Consider the following 16,787-nt stretch of genomic DNA (forward strand, 5'->3'; position numbering starts at 1 on the left):
TCAGCGACAGACAAATTTGTTGGGATTATTTCATTGTGAGAGGTAAGCCCTTTCAGAAAAAATGGTTGGTTCAGAGCCTTTAAGGTTTATATTACCGTGCAAAATTGGAGTGGAAAAAAAGGCAGGCGCAAGGACGTTGCAGCGAGCGAAAGATAGAAGGACCCAAATATTTCTAGTTCTTGAATACAATTAATTAACTTCAAGAAGGAACAAACATTATTCGCAACTCCTTCTCTAGAAGGAAGAAAAAGGAAAACAATAAAAACTCTGATTTTCAATAAAACTATATATTTACTATTTGCTATTTTTGAAGTTTCTCATAAACTCCTTTTTTAAGATAGAAGAGGAAAATTCCGTTCTCATTGAAAAGATATCGGTACGCCGTTAACTTGCGTACCGCCAGAAATAAAACTACATATATACTATAAATAGATAGATAGATAGATAAATAGATAGATATGTTGATTTATTTATTTATTTATTTATTTATTTATTTATTTATTTATTTATTTATTTATTGATATATATTATATATATAAGCCTAAGTAGGCTTATTATGTAGTGTCCACGAAATACAGTGGACTCTTTTTAATTCGAAGTCCAAGGGGACACGAAAAAACTTCGAATTATCCAAAATTCGAATTATCCAACAACATTTATTTTTACATACATAACAACAAACAAACCAAAGTACTATGCATCAAAAACATATTCATATGGTGTAGACTTTAGCTTTAAAGCAGCTTATTATTTGCGTGATCGAATATCGCAAACTAACAAACGACATTGACTCCACATAATTCAAACTACGTGTACAATGGAAAATATATGTACGTACAACACTACAACATACATTGAATAGCCCAAACAATTAAACACCAGTAACAATTTGAATATTCTGTTCTCACATTTATGAAGTCGTAAACCTCATTTGCTTAAATTTGATTGTTTTTGTACGGTGGATAAATCTTGAATTTCATGTACTGCGTGGAATATGATATTATTAACATTTGGTTGACTTTATCAATAATTCATCTTTTTTCAACCAATTCTGAAACAAGATGAGATTGGCACACGTTCTCTATCTTTACTTCTTCCCCAACTCACCTTCATCTTTATCATTACATAGATTTTCTATTTATCTTTTGTATTACTCTTCCCTATGGCTGCATCTGGATAACTGAAAACACGTTAAAACTGTATTTCTCTGTTTACATCTGTCCAACATCAACAATTTTCAACTGTATTTATTTCGAATTATCCAGAACATAGGTTCAAAAGTTCGATTTATCCACGATCTTTTACTATTGTTTTCAATACAGTCTTCAAGGGGAATGGACTTCTGTTCGAATTATCCAATATTTCTAATTATCCAAGTTCGAATTAACGAGACTCCACTGTACAATGTCATTTCAACTATGCCGTTAAATTCTCACTGACCACTTTTTTGAGCCTGTACTTTTAAAAATCTTCTACCCAATCATAACCACAAAAGATATTTTAAAGGATAGACTCACCTCTAAATGGAATTAATTGTTGTAACAATATATAAATGGATAACACTTATTACCGCATTCAGCGTCACTCCGATCACTTGTGCTGCTTTAAGGTAGGAAAACACCAGTGTTGCGTCAACAGTGTTACATTGTAATAACATAATACATGAGTATTGAGAAATTACCTTTTCTTTAGTGTGAAGTTAAAAGAAAGTTGTAAACAAATATGTGCTAACTAAAGTAAAAAATTTGGAAACTTCCTTGTAATGTGCTGGATAAGTATAATTTAAACTCATAAATTGCTCCAGAACAAATATCATACATACATATTTGTAATTAAGATATGCAAACGCTGGTTTACTAATTAGCTACACGTGTTGTGTACAAGGAAATAACGGCTAACAAATCCACAGAAAAATACAATTTCTACAGTTTTTCCTGGAAATTATGTATGTGAGTCTTATGTTTTTAAAATTAAGAATAAAACCTATGATCTTTTGTCCTGACATAAACAAGGTAAATTTCCATGCAATATCGAAGGCCACCATTACTTTAAAAATATCAAATTCAGAATATAAACTCGTCATTAAGAATGAGCGAACACGTGTTGCAGTTTTTTTTTTAATTCCACTTCTGAATGGGAAACAGGCTACATCAAACACTCCAGCTCTCCCCGCTAGCCTATAGTGATCGCGAGGACTCGTGAAGTTTGATCTAGGTTTACCAATTTCACTATCTAATAGAACGCAAAGGTGTGTTCCGGTTGCATATATATTTTTTCACGTTCTACCCTACCCAACTGTTTTAAGTTGGCGTGTGGACTTTGTGGTGGACAAACACCGTGCTCGTGGGTTTTCCCGGGGTTCTCCCACCTTCTTCATTCCGTCATTTCATTCATTTCTCATAATCACCGTCTCCTTTAGCCTAACCGCCATAAGCGTGGGACGTAAAACTGAAAGATTTCATTTTTTGTTTTAAGTTGGTCACTAGGAAGCAGGCAAGGGTAAATTTAGATCGAAGTTACACCACCTGAGGTGACGTGGTCAAGTAGTATTATCATAGAGGCAAAAGTGGAATAAAACGAACACTGTTGTGCTTCTAACCCCCTTCCCTCGCTGACGCTCGCTCAGCTATTTTTCGTAACATAATTAAATTACATATTATGCATTATGTATTATGTACAAAGGTAAATTAGCATTATTTTTTATCTTATTTCAATGATAAAATACTTATTAAAATTTAAGAAAAATAAAAACAATCCCTTGGGCTGGGTTTGAACCCACGCCAAAAGCGCTTTTCATTACTACCCCGCGGTAGCATGCTCGGCCAGGAGAACCGACAGCAGCTGGTGTTTGACTTGTGCTACATGTATGCTAGGTGGCGAGAAACGGATAAATTCAACCAATCAGAACCGTGTATTTAGCTCCTATGGCTAGGATCGAGGGTGATTAAAATTATGTGTCTCGGTCATCAACCCCAACCAATGAAATCTTACCATTGTCGTTTCTCAAGCATCTTCTAAGAGTACAGTGTTGTCAGATTTTGAGCTATGTTTCGTTTTGTTGTTTTTGTTGTGGTCGATATTTTATATTTTAGATATTATTATTGTTAACATTTAATTCGAATAATTGTTTGGTTGTGTTCTAGTTCTTTAAGTGCTTTTTCTGTCGCTCAATTGCTATGCCTTCTAAGTTTGGGGACATTGTTGGTGCACTTTATCTCAAGTGTGCGTTCGGAAGGTAGCTCCACGAATCGTTCCGAATTCTTCCGATGCATCACACGTGGGTAGGGTGACCAAATCGTCAACTAGAAAAAAACGCGACAACTTTTTACTTTTGGATAGGTTGCTCCCCTAAATATATATTTTTGCCTCTCTGTTCTCTAGTTCTCTCTCTGTATCTCTCACAAAAAAAGGACAAATTTACACTTTTTCGGTTTAGAATCTATTGAAATGGTTGTAGAATTAATTAAATAACAAGTAACTATCATCAACTAACAAAAAATGAAATTTTGGAAACATTACTAAAACTATGTGAAACATTTATCAATATCTGTCAATCAACAAAATCTGTCACCGGCAGAATTTATAACGAACTATTCTCAGCATCTGATTCCAACTTCCTTTATTTGCTTTTTCTTACTTTTAAAGTTTATTTCACTTATAACTGCTTTTCTTTTTTACTTTCACTTTTATAGTTCTATACTTTTGTTCCCCTTTCATAAATGACAGACCTTAGTCAAATCATGGAAACACTGTACTGTACTGATGACAGCGCCTCAGTCTTCCACCACCCGAAACAGAGAGTAAAAACAGTTTGTGTTTCATAAGACTTTCAGCCTTTGGCACTGTCGTCTGCATAGTAGGAGTCTTGGAGGGGACACAACCAACCACTCATAAGGACATTGCTCACTAATTAGACATAGCTCAATATAATCACCTAACTTAGAAAATAATAATATAAATTAGGAAATTTTAGATTGGAAAGATTTTTTGTACCCAATGTACGTAAACACGGGACATTTTGGTGTCCCGGGAAAATTTTTCGAGACACGGAACGGTAGTGAAAAAACAGGACAATCCCGTTTTGATGGGACGGTTCGTCACCCTACACGAAAACAGTTCTGTGATTCGTGTGGAACCCAGGTCATTATAGCAGCTAACGTGAGATTTTTTCGTGCACCGGATCCCGAGATCGATTTCCGGTGCAAGGGTAAAAACTTGAACGTATTGTGGTGGTTTCGATTCCATCTTAAGTTGTGAATCCATGTCTCATGTAGCTTCGGCGCTGAAGAGACACTGAACTGTAGTCCAACCCGCCGTTTCTTAAAATGTCAACATTAATTTGTTGCTATTCAACTTCACCACGAACACATATGATCTTCTCGTAAATGACAGTAACTCACTGCGCATAGACGCCGACTACTTGAGTGCTCCCGGGCCTCAAGCACCCATTGGAATTATTTAATGAGTGCTGAGTACCCATTGAATTTTGAGTTTGAATTAATTTCCAAATTACGCTTTCATGCTTTGAATAATAAAAAGAAACTAGAGTAAGCGGGGGTGAAACCAGGGGCGTCATTTAAGGGGGCAGGGAGGGGCATATGCCCCCCCGAGTTTGAGATTTGTATAGATTTTATCAATAAAATAGTAGTAAGTCAGTGAAAAACGCGAAATTTTACTTATATCAAGGGGTCTTGCCCCCCTCAAGCTAAATCTGAAATGACGCTACTGGGTGAAACGCCCAATTTTTCATATTTTATTTATTTGCTAGTATGAATAAAAATCCATAGAAAAACAAACCATTCTGAATGGAAGGTACATCCTTCAGTATTTCTACCTGAAGGCTATATTATGTAATGTTTGATGCTGAAGGACATACGCTGATGTTTGTAAAGTTAGAGCAAAATGGCCATCGTAGCCCATCGTCCGAGTGAAACGAACACATACGTGGGGTAATATGTCCACCCACCCAACACCAAACTTTATAAGGCGGGAATTCATAGCATCAGAAATTCACGTTAGCACAGGTGTTCTCACACTACAAGAAATTATATTACGGTATATTTCGGTACAAGTTACAAAAAAAATCTTATAAAGCAGTAAGTTACGGATATATTTCCTGAACTTTGAAAATGCAGAATAGAAAACATATATTAACTGAAAATTCGATATGGAAAAGCTTGTTTAGTTTCATTTTAATTATTGAGCATGATGCAACTCAACAATCCACCGCAGCGCGCGCTGCCGGTGCGGAAAAAGTAGTGGGTGGTCTGTCCTTCCAAACGCGCCTAGAGTCAGTCTGCTTCGAGCAGTGACAGCGTGTGGATGTCGATCCGCGTGAAGCACGATTTTACAAGTTGTAACACGGCGCGGTGGAAGGTTCGCTCGAACAACGCTACGCCATAAAATTTTGCGTCAAGTTGGGTAAGAATGCTACGGAAACTTACCAGATGCTGAAAGAGGCCTACAAGCAGGAGTGTTGTCAAGATCCCAGGTCGGAAAATGGTACAAGTCGTTCAAGGAGGATCGGCAGGAGATCGCTGACGAGCCCCGTTCTGGACACCCAACAAGTGCCAAGACCGACGACTACGTTAACCGTGTGCGTGAAGTGCTGCGCTCAGACGAGCGTGTGAGCATTCAACAAATCGCGGACACCCTAAACATGTCAACATTTGCGGTACATGGGATAGTGACCGAGGACCTGCAAATGCGAAAGGTCTGTGTTAAGCTTGTGCCGAAGGTGTTGTTGCCTTATGCTCGGCGTAACGTAACATGGCCCGGTAGTTTTGGGACACCTAGTGTATATAAAGAAATTTTATCTTTAGTGAAAATGTAAGAAAACATGTTTATTTCTCGTATTATGAAAAAGGTAGGTCGCAAATTTTGCGTAATTTTATTCAAGTAAATAGTTTCAAATAGGTATTGCATGAAAATACATGGTTCGTAATTATATTTTGTAAGTTTTACGTATTTAACCAAAAATATGACATTATTTTAGAAAATAAGTGTATATTTTAGCGTTTTATAGGGTTTTCAGTTTATTTCTATGGATATTTTAGTATAGGGAATCTTCAAAAGAAAACTAAAATTTTTATTTCGTAATTTTCTTCAAAATTCTAAATTTGGAAAGTCAGCCATAATTTCTTCTTTATGCATCTCTTTGTTTCGGAGTAAATTATCTGTGATTGGATTATCTGCAATCACAGCTGTGGTTGAGATTTTCGGCTTTCTTTGATCTCAGGAGAAAAACCTATCATTCTATAGTTACGTCACAATAATCCTCCAATTAGGGATCTTCTTCCCATTGTTCTTTGTCTTACATCAGAAGTAGCCATAGGAGATAGACGTGAAATGTTCGACGTCTGTACAAATTTGTTAAAATTGTTACTTTAAAACACTGATACTCATTTGGAATGGTGATTCTTGCTAAATTCACGATCTAGAGAAGTGAGAAATTGTTGTGGTAGCAGGTTAAGACATTGGTGAAATAAGAAAATCTCGAGACTGGTGATTAGCGTCGTGGAAGAAGAAATGAATTGGTAAGCCATATTTCAGAAGAATATGTCCGGAGCTATCACAGCTATGTTCTTTTTTGGGACCACGATGAGTGATTCTTTATAGGATCACGTGGAAAAAGTCAGGTATATTTTGGAAATTTTCTGCTCTAACAGTTTCGGCTCATCGTTGGATGAAAACCAAGTAAGTGTAAAACGAGAAAACCAAGAAAACAGTTTAGGAACGATAACCTCTAAAATCATTGTTTCGTGGAAGAACAAACGAGTGTGGTTTTTCTGTGCAGGTGTTGAATTCTAATATGATGTGCTAATTGCCGTAAGTTTCTCCCCAAAATTTCATATATACAGAAATGTAATTGCGTCAGAATGTAATTGCGTGAATACATTCAATGGAAGGGGAGGGGGAGAGAAAAATTAGAGTCAACATAACGAAGACGATTGTCATAATAACAAGAAATGTGTGTACCACACACACACACACATTTCCCCCAATGAAAGAAATTTTAGATTCCTTGTTAACTTCTAAATTATCTTATTTCGGAAAACTTAGTGCTGCTCGAAATTTTACAATTTGGCATGGTGCTTTTCTTTGTTAAATCATTCTAAAGGTTATAGAATTTTGGAAAAACAAATGTGGTCAGAATCACGGCTAATGCTTAGTACAAGGGTACATGAATTTGATACCGGTAACAAGAGACTGTCGTCAACAGGTCAGATCTCCGCCGTTTATTTTAATACCCATCGAGAAAAGTTTTAGATACAGTTTTAAAGATTTATTTGTATAAATGTTCCAGTATTTAAAAGTAAAAGAGAAAATTTCAGAGCGACACATTCATTGATAGCCACTACGTCTTTGCCAATCTGAGGTAGCTAAAAGAAACGTAAATTGTGAATGAAAAGGGTGCTTCATGAATATGATTTTTTTTCTTAGGTTAAGGTAGTATAGTTAGGTTAGGATAGATTACTTAGGTTTAAGTATTCTGCGAATTTTCTATTGAGTGTTACCTGTGCTTGATGTTCAATGAGGTCCGAGCTTCAAGGGAGGTAGCGTAAACCCTCTATGGTGGCCACAACTAAAGCGCACAGAAGTTTGAGCACCGAAAGGGAAAGAAAATCAAAATAGCTAATCACAGAGAATTTGTAGATTGGCCTAGTGTAGATTTAATGTAATGTGTTTGTTGATTTTCATTGTTTTGTGTCGTTATGATGTAAATGTCTACGGATATCGAGAATATTAATGAATATGCATATTTTAAGAATTTTCTTGAAAACTGAATGAAAAGTAAACAATGTTTCGGCTCTGAAGATTTAGAAATATTTAATGTTATTTTCTTTTGGTTGATTTCGATTCAGATGGGTATATCCCTACAAGCAAATGTAAAGATTTTTTAAAATTAGAATTTCCTGTCAAATCTATTTTCAATGAATGATGTCAAATAAAAAATTACTAGCCGTGAAGTAACATTTTTCTTTTCAAGTACAAGAATATAGCATTTTAGTTTTTAGTAGTAAATTTGAGTACAGTCATGTTTTAATAGTATGTGAAATATGGACAAGGTAAAGAGCAGTACGTACACAATTCTTTTACTGGTGAAATGAAATTGCTGTGAATCGAAGAAAAGAGATTTTCCTTAGTGTGACCGGGGTTGAAACAGCCGAGTCTGCAGAATTTCTTTTCTTTTCTACCAGTTTTGATCATAATCTGTTTGGATTTTTTTTATTTTCCGTTGCGCTACTAAATTCTGTTTTGGGATCGTATAAGATTTTTTTATTATTATTTTGATAGGGCTTTTACAGACAAAAATAAAATCTCCAAGGTGCTCATTAACAGCTCCACTCATAGGTCGATGTTCTGTGTCGATAGTTTGTGGTTCGCAACCTATTTCACGATGGGATGCAGATGATGAACTGCAGGCCTGGATACCGGACTGTGAGTTGAGATGGAAGAGACTCTGGAATCTTCTCATATTTGGGCAAATTTGAGTTCTATTTTCCGTAGATGATTGGATTGGTAAATGTGTCAGTGAGTGTTGATGGCAAGCCCACACGGGCCCAGTAGGTTCGTTACCGCCAGTCAGTGATACATTTGCATAGTCCGTAGTCTTAAGGAAAGGGAACATCATTCAAAGACAAACATAGAATACAAGTTTATTTTTATTTTAATATTTTATTTTATTTTTTTAAGTAAATGTGTTGACGAAGGAACAAAAATAACTTCGAGTTTTGCGCTGCAAGGAGTTGTTGGCATTGTGTGAAAGTGATCCGGACTTTTTAGACTCGATCGTAACTGGAGACGAATCCTGGATGTTCGAATATGACCAGAATCCAAAAGGCAGAGTGCAGAGTGGCACACCTCATCCTTACCCCATCCCAAAAAGGCGTCCCATATTCATTGTCCTCTTCGACGTTCGAAGAATCATCCATTTCGAGTTTGTGCCACCAGGACAACCTGTCAACGCAGGATTTTATCTAGAAGTGCTCAAGAGACTGAAATGCAGGGTCGCCCGCGTTCGAAGTGACATCAAAGACTCAATGAAACTCCACCACGACAATGCACGAAGTCACACCACCTTCACCGTCATCGACTTTCTGGCCCGGAGCAGAGCCCCAGTGTTCCCCCGTCCCCCCTATAGTCCTGACCTGGATCCTAGTGATTTTTCTTGTTTCCCCGTTTGAAGAGACACCTCAAAGGAAAACATTGGGACTCCGTGCAGAGCATTCAAGCCCATGTTACAAGGTTTTTAAAAGCCATTCCAGCCGAGGACTTTAAATATACTTTCCAGGCGTGGAAAACACGTCTCCAGAAGTGTATCGATTCAGAAGAAGGGTATTTTGAGTAATTTTAAAGATTTGTAACAATCGGAACAATAAAACAGTTTTTCTAAAGCAATGCTCTTTACTTTCATAACGAACCCTGTAAATAAGTAAAACTAGGGATCTATGGTGAATGTGATTAAAGGTTAATTTTAGACACGGATGTATATGTGTTGAATAATCATTTATCAATACTTATTTTAGACTTCAGGTTTTCCTCACATCAAGGATCAAGTGATATAACATTACAACGATAATAATAATCCGTGGCTGTAATTTTATATAATTATTTCTTTAAAGAACTTGGTGTTTAATGTTGTTAATCTATGTTTTTAAAAATGTAAAATGTTTTATGTAAATTACAAGGCAGCTGAATCATTTTTTATTTTCCCTCAAATTATTCTCAAATGTTGTAAAGGTTTGACTATAATATATATATATATATATATATATATATATATATATATATATATATATATATATATATATATATATATTATAAAAGTAAGTGTGGTTTGTCCGTGCGTGCCACAAAGGCTCCGAAACCAAGACCCGGAGCCCCATGGGAGTTATATGGTATTGTAGCCCTGTATCTCCCATCCATGAAGAAGGTTTCGGTTTGGACCAGCAGGGGTCTTAGAGGGAGAAAACGCCCTAGCAACGGTATTACTGTGCTAAAAAATGGGTTAAATTTTAACGACAATGCGAGCATTTTTTTCATTTTCAATGTTGCTTTTCTCTCTACACAAATCATCAAATATTCCAGAATGTTCTAGAATTATCAACAATCTTGGAAAATGTTACAAACTGTTATAGAAGTTTCCCAAAGGTTCGAGAATGTTCTAGAATTTTCAGGATACTCTAGAACCTTCTAGAATGTTCCAGGATGTTCTAGAATGTTCCACAATGTTCGAAATTGTTGTAGAATATGCCAGCATGTTATGTTATTTTCCTATATGTTCAAAAATGTTTCAGAATGTGCACCACTAGGAAGGTACACATTAAGAATACGGGGTCATTTTTCTGTTTTGAAAGGAAAAATGGTGGGGTTATGTCTAGATAATGGGAGCCAGACAACAGAACCCACCTTAACCTAACCTAACTGAATCCGAGCTACTACTACTAGCACTACTTACTACTACTACCAACTACTACTACTACTGTTTGTACTACTACTACTACTACCAACTACTACTACTATTATTTGTTCTACTATTACTACTGCTACCACTATTACTATCAACCACTACTATTACTATTTGTACTACTACTACTACTTCTACTTTGGTGAAGGCAAGCATCCAATTGATTGTATAACTGGCCAAATTGAACTTACAAGTGATTTATGTAATGCTGTCCACAGTCCAGATGAATTAATAGATAAAGTTTACCCTAACGTTGTTCAAGGCTTGTGTATAGCCCGCTGTCCCCAGTTCTTTGTCACCGGAACTGGAAGAGCCACTCCTACTACTACTATTACCACTACTACTACTACTACTACTACTCAGGGGCGGATCCAGGGGGGGCGATCGCCGCCCCCCCAGACAAGGAAACTTTCTTGTTTTATATATATAAATAAATTGCATCCCAGAGTTTGGAGCCCTTAAAAGTAGCATTATGGCAACCCACCGCCCCCCCAGAAGTCGGTCCTGGATCCGCCCCTGCTACTACTACTACTACTACTACTACTACTACTACTACTACTACTACTACTACTACTACTACTACTTCTGCAACTACTACTTATATAGAGAACAGAACCCAACCAACCCCTGCGGGGCTTGTAACCCGTTCCTACTACTAGTACTACTACTACTACTTATACTAAAGCTTCCTTACAACAAGATTTACATCTTAAATCTTTATAACATACGATTTCGATACGTTATGAACTAATATGAATCGTTAGAATCAGTATGATTCGTTAAAAATCACTGGGGGGAGCGGGCTATACTCAATACTTGTTCAAAATTACACAAATTCAAACTGGTTATTTGACAGAGCCATTCTAGCAGTAAGAAATGACGTCGTCGATGATATTAATTTAAAAATTCAAAACAAGATTCCTGGCGAGGAACGATTATATAAAACAATTGATTCTATGGTTGATGAAAATGAAAGTGTTAACTTTCCCACCGAATTTTTTAATTCAATGCAAGTGCCAGGAATGCCTTTACATTGTTTAAGATTAAGAATAGAATCTCCAATAATTTTGTTGAGAAATTTGTATTCACCAACATTATGTAATGGAACAAGAATGACCGTGAAACAGTTATCAAACAATATAATTGAAGCAAAAATAATGTCAGGAAAGGATAAAGGAAAAACAGTATTTATTCCAAGGATTCCGCTCATATCTACCGAACTGCCGTTCAATTCAAAAGACTGAAATTTCCAGTAAGATTAGCATTCAGCATTACTATAAATAAGACACAAGAACAAACGTTAACATATTGTGGTTTTAACTAAAAGGAACATGCTTTTCTCACGGTCAGTTATATGTAGTTTGCTCTAGAGTGGGAAACCCAAAGAATTTATATATCTACTCACCAAATAGTAAGATAATAATGTAGTTTATAAGCAAGTATTGTAATAAAACAACTTAGTTAAGTATGAAATAAAATGAAAATAACATTAAATACAAACCAGACTTTCTTTTCACTACAATTTTCTTCATTTGAATTTAATAGCATTATTGTTGCTTTTCTTTTTAAATGAATTTCCGTTTACCAAATTTTCCATTCTTGCATAACCGTGCACTTCATACATAAAAGTACGAAACATGTTAAATAATCAGAAATCAATTTATAGTGAGCCACCTATCTCCTATAAACATATTTCCTCCGTGCGAGGAACGGGCATCTCCTTATCTTGGTGATATTGTTAAACACGTTGAAAATTCAGAAACAAAATCTTGATGTTTAGAATTTTGTTCAATATAAAGTTTAGGAAATCGTGCTATTTTTTAGCTTTTGCAAAGTAAAAATAATTTCAAGGTTCATTTTATTTCAGCAGCTCTTGGTAGACTTTTTCGCCTCTCAGGAAGTATTTGGGAATCACTGTATTGGATCTACTACTACTACTACTACTACTACTACTACTACTACTACTAATAATAATAATAATAATAATAATAATAATAATAATAATAATAATAATAATAAAAATAATCGTGCAGGTGTAGTTTTGGAGCACCACTAGAAATAATTGTTGAAAAATTGTAATTCTTTCACTAATTTACTTCCTATTGTCTCCTAAAAGATTTGCACTGGGCGACATGAAAATATGTCAGTTGGCATAGATAAAATTCAAAGGGGCCACTAGAGATAATTATTGAAAAATTACAATTCTTTTTCGATTTGTGTATAAATACGGTTTCCGGATGTACGGCATAAAAAGTACAGTGCAAAAGCACAAACCAACCTGTGCTAGATGGCCACTAAAAAGCACGAATGCTATCTAACCGAATCAGGGTAGGGCGAAGCTGGTGGGCCTGCGCGGCAGCGCGTTGGTGCGTCCGAAGGAAGCAGGCGCGTCAGCGATGGTGGGTGTACGTGTAAGCGAGTACATTGAAAAAGAAGTGGATTTTGGCAAATATGCGAGTTTCAATAGCATTGTCATGGCTTTCCACTAGTAACTTTCCACTTGTAAACATGAAATACAGCTTCTGTATACTGTGCAGAAATACATCACCGGCGAAAAATAATGCCTAATAGAGTCGTCTTTCATGTGCACTCACTTATTTTATCCACCGTGAAGCACTTTTACACTAGTAACCCTACACTTGTAAACCTGAAATACAGCTGTATTACTTTGTATAAAATTTTGTCGCTTGCAGAATATGTTCCTTATGAATATATCTTTTCATACAAAGCATTCAATTTCACCTGTGAATATTCCAAAATGTGGTGCGCCAAAACTACACCAGCACAATAATAATAATAATAAGAAGAAGAAGAAGAAAAAGAAGAAGAAGAAGAAGAAGAAGAAGAAGATCTGCCAATGTCTGAGCACCCTTTGAGAAACTTAGAAGTCGGCGTGTATGCCATCGACCCAGGAATAACAACTACCTCACCGCCTACACTTGTCTGATGTATTAGACGAGATTTAATCTTTAATCACGTGGAGAAGCGCTCAATCAATATACTATGTCTTATCATAAATTACATCTCACTTAAGAGAACTATTTCGATACTCCATAATGATTTTAAGTTTAATAAACTAATTAAAATATTATTATTAAAAGTCGCAGCTGAATAGCCAAGTCGACTATAACATTAAGTTTGTTATGAAACGTAATATAAAGTAATGGCACTTGAAAATTGCCGTGTAATAATAGACATTCGAAAATATGGAAAATATTATAGCTGTGGACAAACACTGGTGCCAGATCTTCATGATACAAAGTTCACAGTAACACAAAACTTGTCAAAAATATAATCACTGTAAATACACCGAGAAAAAATGTATGTTGTGTAGGTAAGAACGTAGGATACATACGTAAATTCTGTTGTTTTTGGACAACACACGGCTATAGATAAGATTCTATAGCAAACTTATGACTGAAAATGTATGTTTTATAATACTTTCCGTATAAGTATTCCGAATAAATGTACTTCCCGTACGAAAGAAACAACTATATATCGGCGGTCAGTATCTCACATACAGATGGACATAATTAACAATTATGGCTGACGTAATATACGGAAAACAGTGTCAGACACCTCGCAGCGGCATTGTGTAAGATCTAAGAGGGAAAAAGGCATACGGATGACGTATGTAGTAAGTATATTGATAACGTATACTAAGTACACATTTCCGTAGTAAACTTATGGATCCGTATATTTAAATCAGATAATGCAGAAAGGACTTCAGTCAGACAAACTTAGTATTGAGGAAACAAAAAAATTACAGAACAAACTCATTCTGAGTGGAATAATCAAAGTTGATATCTGTTTATGAAACATGACATGTTAGACCAATGAAACTGAAGCCCATTATACATAGAAACATAGAGCTACCCTATACGAACAAAAACCCGTTGTTAACTCTATTTCGCCATATGGGTGACTGAAACCCTCTGTGCATGAACTAATTCATTTGTATAGTACAATATGCCGCTGTCCGAATAACAGACTTTTCTCAATGTAGTAAATAAGTATATTAAATAAAAGAGTAAACCCCTGGTACTTCTTTCAAAATTTTAGTCCGTTTTATTCATATTGAAACCACTTATATACAGGTATTTAGATCCTCCATAATCTTTAGATAAACAGGTATCACCAATATCTATCTCCTTCTTTACAAACCATCTTTCTCCCTTCTGTGTTGAGCCACCTACAATCTATGTATCCAATTTTTTTAAAAAAAAACTTCTGCCCCATTTCTTACTTATCATATGATAGTTCATTTCCAACACAATCAATCAAATAAACACCGGCCTTCACACTAGGATTTTTTGAGCCGCTCGCGTGAGACGCTTATGTGAACCTGCAATATTAAAGCATTGGATACTTCTGAGCCTCGCAAAACATCGTAATACCGAAATGACAGCCATACTAGAGCCAAAAGAAGCTGCAGCTTTAATCTTAGCGATAAATTACAAAAATAAAAGGAAATCAATATGGATTCATCCTATAAATCGATGAAGATTGGAAGAATGTTCATTTTAGTCTGTTTTCTAAACGGACAAAAGATGAAAGAAAAATTTTCAATTACCTCAGGATGTCTATATCTTCGTTTGACGAACAATATAATAGTGTAAAGGATGAAATGCATACTTGAGTAATTTTGTGGTTCATTAACCAATACCGGTTGTGTGTTAAAGACGTAACACATCTCCAGTGTTAAACGCCAGCACCGTGGGGTATGTGTTGAACTAACACCGCATAGTGGTAATCACACTGGAACCACTGCCTTGTGTTAAAATTGAGTTGGATTAACACAACCATTTTTTACTATGTAGTCATAGCCATCTCACGTGCAAGGAACAGTCTCAATGTGGTTAGTGGGTTTCAACTCAGTCCTATCTGATTGGCCCGTAGCTTGTAGAGGGATAAATTGTTGAGGTCTTTTGAATTTGGCTAATCAGAGTGCTCCTTTAAGCCGTCGCTTTAATGTAATATTATAAATAAATAAAGTCAACGATGTGATTTCGGTACTGTTTGTTTTGCCGCATACTGTGACTGACTTCTTTGCATCTAAGAACAAAATGTGGTGTCGAAATGAAATCGAGGAACTGGTAAGAAGATGGCTGTAGACAGCCCAACACGAGGGGCTATATTTTGAATATTAAACTGTTTTCACTATGCTGTAATAAATACATGTATGTTATGTACTAGAAAATTGTAATATTTATAATTCATCCTTCTATTAAACAGAAATTGTTATTATGGTTTAGTGAAATATTACATGTTTTGACCTTCCTTATTTTTATCACCTTTTCCTTATCTTTTTCCGACGATAAATCCCCTTAAAAATACTGATCCTAATCATTACTTTTATTATGCTATAGATAAACACATCATTGTTAACAGAGGAAGACGGTGTATGTCAGTATAGTAGCAACCCTGATGTATAAATGCATGTTTTAATACAGGGTGGTCCGGAAGTGGGCATACTCCTCCTTTAGTTTCTACAGTATATTTATTTATTTATTTAACAATCACTAGATACAGCTCAGAGGCCATTTTACACTGGGTATCCAACAACAACAATAACAATGGAAAGGATTTGGGGAAGGTATCGGCCAGGGCCTGTTTAGTAGGTACCATCTCGGCATTTGCCTGGTAGGACTGAGGGAAACCCTGGAAAACCTGTCAGCGTTAGTTATGGTAGAATGTCTGTACACAGTTACCTTGAAGTCTTAAGAGTTTTAAGACATAAACATCGGTATGATCACCATCCATGTCGTAACACAGTTCAATTCTGCGCCAAGTTCTCGCAGATGTTTTGCGGAGATACTCCGAAATAAGAAAAGACGTGCTCCACAGCTGCTCGTAATTCCTGCGTTGTGTGATATCGAGTGTTTCTTACTTGTTGCTTTATGAAACCCCAGAGAGCATTGTCTGGTGTCGTCAGATCAGGACTTTTTGGAGACCATGCAAACGGAGCTGGTAAAGACCCACAACCTCTTGCAATCCAGCAGCCAGGAAACATCTCCGCAAAACATCTACGAGAACTTGGCGCAGAATTCAGCTGTGTTACGACATGAATGGTGATCATACCGATGTTTATGACTCTTAAAACTCTTAAAACTTCAAGATAAGTGTGTACAGACATTCTACCATAAGTAACACCACACTGATGAAACAAAAGGGAAAGAGGTACGCCCACTTCCGGACCACCCTGTACAATTTATGGGTATTAACGTTTAATATTTTGCAAATTTGGCACTGATTAATATTTATTTTGCATTTATTTTATTACTTTATTTATTTATTTATTTATTTTTTGTTGACA

At 36.0% G+C, this 16,787-nt stretch overlaps 1 protein-coding gene across 1 annotated transcript in view; it reads right to left on the minus strand.

Moving 5' to 3' along the window:
* Positions 1-12,290, minus strand: part of LOC145671807 (carotenoid isomerooxygenase-like) — a 62,840-nt gene extending 50,550 nt beyond the window's left edge. The window contains exon 1 of the mRNA XM_081741040.1: positions 11,973-12,290. The gene's annotated coding sequence lies outside the window, so the exon portion shown is untranslated. The remainder of the gene's footprint in view (positions 1-11,972) is intronic.
* Positions 12,291-16,787: the final 4,497 nt, after the last annotated feature.

The sequence above is a fragment of the Thermobia domestica genome, chromosome 15, assembly GCF_964235325.1.
Source record: "Thermobia domestica chromosome 15, izTheDome1.hap1.1, whole genome shotgun sequence".
In the NCBI taxonomy this organism is placed as follows: Eukaryota; Metazoa; Arthropoda; class Insecta; order Zygentoma; family Lepismatidae; genus Thermobia; species Thermobia domestica.